Source organism: Lichenostomus cassidix, chromosome 2 (genome assembly GCF_008360975.1).
Source record: "Lichenostomus cassidix isolate B80296 chromosome 2, HeHo_3.0, whole genome shotgun sequence".
NCBI classification, from domain to species: Eukaryota; Metazoa; Chordata; class Aves; order Passeriformes; family Meliphagidae; genus Lichenostomus; species Lichenostomus cassidix.
The window spans coordinates 133,537,464-133,543,902 of NC_139482.1; the positions used below are offsets into that span (position 1 = coordinate 133,537,464).

Here is a 6,439-nt window from a genome sequence, read left to right on the forward strand (position 1 = left end):
ACTTTTTTTCAAGATGTAACATTAACCCTGTATATGTGCATGAAGTAACTTATTTTAAGTGGTGGAGATCCAACTTAATAGTAAATTTCCCATTTTTGTTTAAAGTGGCTATACTGCTGCATTGTTAATCTCCTGTATAGAAGAAAGAAAGAAAAAAACCCAAAAAAAACTGGTTAAGGATTTTAGTCTGGGCTGCATCAAAAGAGGCATGACCAGCCAGTCAAGTGAGGCGGTTCTCTCTCTCTACTCCACCCTTGTTAAACCCCACCTGAGCACTGTGTCCAACACTGGGCTCCCTCACACAGGAAAGACATTGACCTCTTGGAACAAGTCCAGGGGAGCATCATGAACATGATCTGAAGGCTGGAGCACCTCTGCTGTGAAGACAGTCTGGGAGAGCTGGGGCTGTTCAGCTGGAGAAGAGAAGGCTCTGGGGAGACCTTAGAGCACCTTTCAGTACCTCAATGGGGCTACAGGAAAGCCAGAGAGGGACTTTTTGCAGGGATGTTTAGTGATAGGTCAAGGGGAAATGGTTTTAAACTGAAGGAGGTCAGATTTATATTGGATATTATGAAGAAATTCTTTACTGTAAGGGTGGTGAGACACTGGCACAGTTTGTCCAGAGAAGTTGTGGAATTCCCACCCTGGAGGTGTTCAAGACCAGGCTGGATGGGGCTCTGAGCAACCTGGTCTGCTGGAATGTTCCTTGCCTATGGCAAGGGAGATGGAACCAGGTGATCTTTAAGGTCCTTTCCAACCCAGGTCATTCCATGATTCTATCAAAGGGCTGCCTCAGTTTGGAAGAAACACTGCTGGAGATAATGCAATGCATTTTCACCTGTCTGGTACCCTGACAATCCACCACAGCTGCTGGAGGATAGAAACACTGCTCCTCAGTGCTGAGGCCCCCATGGGACCTTTTTCTGGTTTGTAACAAAAGGGATCCATGAGGTGTTTGCAGGAACACAAACTGTGTTGTGTTCCTGCAAACACCTTGCTGTGGTGCAGGACCCGTGCAGAGGGCTGATGATGGGCAGTTAACCCAAGTGTGGATAACTGCTGTCTCTCTAGCCAGACTTCTCTAGGTTTTTTTGGGAAGGCAGATATTTTAAAAAAGACTTTGATACACAAGCAAGCTGTCAAAGGACAAGTTACCATGGTAAATTCTCTATGGTAACCACCTTGGCGCACATTTCAGCCACCAGGCACTTGTCAAGAGATGAAAAATAAATTAATTTGCAACTTAATTGACAAGTAAGTAACTTTCAATTAATCGGCTCTCATTTGCCATGAGGTACACAGGGGTGGATTGACTGGGAGGGGAAGAGGAGAGTCGCGGTGGCTTCGGCGTTGAGCAGAGCAGCCAGAGCATCGCTCTGCCCTTCCTGCAGGATCTGCCCTTCCCTTCCTTTTCCTTCCCTTCCCTTCCTTTTCCTTCCCTTCCCTTCCTTTTCCTTCCTTTTCCTTCCCTTCCCTTCCTTTTCCTTCCCTTCCCTTCCTTTTCCTTTCCTTTTCCTTTCCTTTTCCTTTCCTTTTCCTTTCCTTTCCTTTCCTTTCCTTTCCTTTCCTTTCCTTTCCTTTCCTTTCCTTTCCTTTCCTTTCCTTTCCTTTCCTTTCCTTTCCTTTCCTTTCCTTTCCTTTCCTTTCCTCTTTCCTTTCCTTTCCTTTCCTTTCCTTTCCTTTCCTTTCCTTTCCTTTCCTTTCCTTTCCTTTCCTTTCCTTTCCTTCCCTTTCCTTCCCTTTCCTTCCTTCCTTCCCTTCCCTTCCCTTCCCTTCCCTTCCCTTCCCTTCCCTTCCCTTCCCTTCCCTTCCCTTCCCTTCCCTTCCCTTCCCTTCCCTTCCCTTCCCTTCCCTTCCCTTCCCTTCCCTTCCCTTCCCTTCCCTTCCCTTCCCTCCCCTGCCGGAGCTCTGGCAGCAGGACAGGGTCTGGCGGCAGGTGGAGAGCCCCAGGCAGCCCCCAGACCCACAGCACTCGGTGTCTGTGCCAAAGCCCCGCAGGTTCCCGGTGAGTTCCCCAGCAGGGAGCTGGGCGGCGGGACGAGCCCGAGAGGGGAGGAAAGGAGCCGAGCGCTGTGCAGAGAGCCCTGAGCAGCTCCGGCAGCTCCGCCAGAGCGGGACTCAGCCAGAGCGGAGGATGGGCGGTTCTTTTAAGATCACCACCCACTTAAAAAGTCGTGGTATTTTATGTTTTGTTTTGCTTTCGGGTTTTGGATTACTTTTTTTTTTTTTTTTTTTAATTAATCCGTCTTTTTTTATCATCAGCAAGGCGGTTCTGCCGCTCCTGGGGTCTGTGCACATCTGTCCCATTCCCAAACTCCTGCTGACACCTGCTGGCCTCCCGCGGGCGGGAAGATCAGGGTGACAAAAGCAGAAAAGGCCTTGGCTCTGTGTAAGTTCTGCTTAACAATAAAAAACACAGCCCCGTGCCAGCCACTGTGAAGAAAATTAACTTTACTGCAGGCAAAACCAGCACAAGCACAAACCAGTTACTGCTACTTGCTGGAATTAGATAAATAGAGTACTGAGGGCTGCTCCTCACAAACCAGGCTGTTCTGTGTGAGATGGTGGTTTTGGAGTGGATAATGACGAGAGTCTCAGGGCTGGTTTGGTTTATTGCTGTGTTGCAGAAGCACCTGCAGTCAGAGTGAAAAGGACAGCTTTCACTGAGGAATAGCAGAGCAGAAGGAAAGAAGAGCTGCCCTCTTGTGTGGGGAACTGAGATTGCACTAAACGAGGCTACAATTTTAAGACAATTAAAAATTTATTGTATCTTTGGGAATTTATGAATTAAAGATGGCTTCCCATTACTTCCATACTTTATATTAGTTTTTAATGAATAAAATTAATCGCTTCAAGCAGCAGTGCTGTTTTTCTGGCTTCAGCAGCACGGCAAACTCACTAGGAGGATGCTGGGGCAGTGGGAGCAGTAACCCATCCATTCTCTCTACCAGCTAGCAGAGCAGACTGGCCACAGAGCAGGACATCTTACAGTCAGCAACACCAACCCTGTACACAGATATTATCTCTGTGACCTTCTGTATACCAAATAGAGTAACCACAACCAAGCTGATGGTATGTTACATGGTTAAATCAGATGGCAACGAGCATCTTTCTCAAGCCTCTTGGTAGGTTCTTACAGGATCTGTATTCAGTACTCTTTTTTTCTTGCTGGATGTGGATGCTTAGCACAAACAGGCCAATAAGTGTCCTTGTCAATACTGGAAGCACAGTTGTTCCAGCTTCTGTTTTCCAATTCTCTCCAAACTCATAAACCAAGATTAAATATAGGACCTATAGTATCAGATTATGAGTAGGCCCAGATGGACAGTACTGTAGGCAAAGTGGGATGCCCTGTTTCTGGAGACTGCATGGGCAGGCTGGCACTGTCCAGCATCATGTCATCCATGATGTAATCAGTCCTCCGTGAATCCATGGCTGCATTCCCTGTCTCTGTCAGTGAACAAGTGCAGAATGACACTTATAGATGCTGTCCCAGATATGCTGCTGAGAATTTATGAGTTCCATACAGATCTTTGAGAGATCATCATCAGAATTACCGCTGATGAGCAAGAGATAGCATTCCCCTTCTGTTTAGTCTAGGATCTTCCTACTACATTATACAGGCATGAAGACAGAGTCTTCTCCAGCCACTAAGGTGGCAGCAGCAGGAAGTATAAAAACCTCCTTACTTTAGCTTTTGCCTTTTGAACGTTAGCAGTGGTAACCAAAGAACATGAGGACCTTGTGGTAAAACTGAGTGTATGCAACACCTAGGAAGAAGAAAAGAGTTTCCCAGGAGTGTAGGGGTGAAGAGTAATGGAGTGTCTTATCACTGTAAATGGAGAGACAGCAGAGGGTAAGACTACCAAAACCACTGAATACTTAACCAAGAAATGTGGATTAAAAATAAGGGAGAGTTTACATCTATGTCTGTGTTTTTTCCCAGATGGCAGACATTGCCTTTCAAACAAAATTAACCCCTTAGCCAGGACACAGAGCATGTCTTCATGTTGGAAAGATGGGCTTTATTGGTGTAAGGCCTTCAAAAAGGTCAATTTAACAAGAAGTACCCATGTTTGGCACTGAGGCATCTTACCCTTTTAATTATCCGAGGTACTGTTGTGAGAAAATCCATCTTGGTATTTGGGAGTAAGATCATGAATTTTATCACAGCTTCAGTGAAGCCCAGAATTGTGAGGTGACACAACCCTGCAGCTGACTAGGAGAGAGACTGAAAGAATTTGTCCTCATATACTTCCTCATGTCAAGCACTGAAAGCACTGAAAGCACTAACAGGTTTAGATGTTCTCTCAAGCTTACTTTCCTCTAAATAATTTTACCAATATTAGTTCTATTCCCTGCTATAAATTTGCCTTTAAGAACCAAACAGGGAAGGCCTCTTCTGATTTCTGCAACATTCTATTAGCAATAGAACAACAGAAACAGGATATCATTGAGGGCTCTGAGCTACAGAAAAGTAATAGATAAACCATGAAAACCTGATTCCTGTAGATAGGCTACATAGGGAGATCCTGAGAGAGTGGGTCAACTTCATGGTGACAAATGTACAGAAAGTCTGTGTGAGCTGATGGATGCTGAATTTTGAGAAACTGTGTTGACAAGGGTTATTTCTGTGGGCTTATTGTTAAGGAAATTAAGAGAGAAGCCTTTTTAATTCAATCACTGGTTAAATCCAAACAACCAGTTGGCCTTCTAAATCAACTACCTCATGTAAAATCTCAGTGTGTTTCTTAATTTGGAATTTAGACACGAAAGTTATAGTGATCTTAGTCCTTGTCTGTGTCTGTGTCAAGTTAAAACTTCATGCTAATGCAACTAAATAAACTGTATGGTCCCTTATTTTTGGGCTTGTGGAAACAATTCAATCTGCTCTTAAAGCGGTATTGGGAAAGAAACCCAGCTGAGAAGGTTAAGATGTCTCAGCACCAAATTTGGTTGCTTCATTTTAAAACTGACCTTTTTGAAGACCTTACACCAAATAATTAGGGATGTGCTAGAATTTACTCAGTCTTCTCACAATCAGCCCTTTGAGTATTTCTTCATGGCTCACTAAGGCAGACCAGAGACGAGCCACTGACAGTTTGTCTGGCCTTACTTTCATCAGTGACAGTTTGGAATTTTTGTCCTCCCTTTCTAGTAACTGATAAGCAGATCTTACCAGATCACATCCTACCCCTGCCTTTTCCTGTAATCCTCTTGAGACCCAGCACTGCTTCACTACAAGCAGATAATTATCTTCAGTAAATCTTACATGTACGAATGAGAACAGTACACATCATCTACCTTTACCCTGTAAAACATTATCTACTATGATTAGTTGTTAAAAAGCAATTCTGTTTTCCTAGGTAGAAAACAGTTAATTGAAACAGGATTCAGGCTCTGTGCCTTAAAAAGGCTCTACACAAGCTTGGATAAAATCTGTTTATTCTTTCTATTCAGAGCCTTCATTCATTCAAACCTCCTTTGAGGCAGAGCTGTCCGTGATGTCACTTCTCATCCCATCCATACTTATGAAATGATATCGACACAGGCTCTGGTAGAGGAAAAACCCTTTGCATTGTATGTCCTATTTATATTACAATATTTGAGAACATGCAGCCATTTTGTGATTGCCTAACAGTGTCCCACTGCCTCTCATTTTACACTGTGAGACTGTGCCAATTTATACCTAAAATTCATACTAGTTGTTTTGCACATGGGCATGTACCTGGAATTCCATCCTAGTCCCACTATTGTTTCTAGTGTCCCTCTACTGCCAGGGATCACCAGCCTACCTTGTATGCTATTTTGACCTCCCTCTGCTGTTGCTGTTCAACTATGTGTCATCAGCAAGTCTTAAAAGCATGCTGCTTTTTGTGACAAAATCTGTAACGAAACTCTTCCCCAAACCAAGCCTTGCAGGGCTGCACTGCAGCTCCTTTTTCTTCTCCCAACCTGATACTCCACCTTTCAACACTACCCACAGCTGTTTTCAGACTTTCATAATGCTTTTATTGCTTCTATTTTTCATGGTTTATCTATTAATATCTCATGCAATAGACTATCATATTCACGTAAGTCCAGATGGATGATAGCCAAGAAAGTCAGCAGAGACCGACACAGGCTCAATTTGGCATTGTCTGTCCTTAATGAACTGATATGAATTAACCCTTCTAATAGACACCTCTATTTACATATTAAGCTCATCAAATGTCTTTTGGGCTACGAGAAAACACAATCAGACACAAATGTGAGGGGAAGGAAATGAGATCTGTAGTTGTATGTACTGTTTTCTGCTTTTAAAGCATGCATAATAGACTTTAGTTCCTCTTTTCCATCATTTGATAAAGATATTAAGAAACCTTGGTACAATGTGATTCCATGTTCCCATTCCCTCAGTGTGACTGAAGCTCATGCCTCAGTTCCCTAATTTGAACAT

The 6,439-nt window shown here is 43.7% G+C and overlaps 1 long non-coding RNA gene across 1 annotated transcript; it reads left to right on the top strand.

The window, feature by feature from the left end:
- The first annotated feature begins 1,883 nt into the window (after window positions 1-1,883).
- On the top strand, window positions 1,884-2,861 carry LOC146442329 (uncharacterized). Its single transcript, XR_014849579.1, has 2 exons — window positions 1,884-2,005; window positions 2,263-2,861. It is a non-coding gene; the product is annotated as an uncharacterized LOC146442329 (long non-coding RNA).
- Window positions 2,862-6,439: the final 3,578 nt, after the last annotated feature.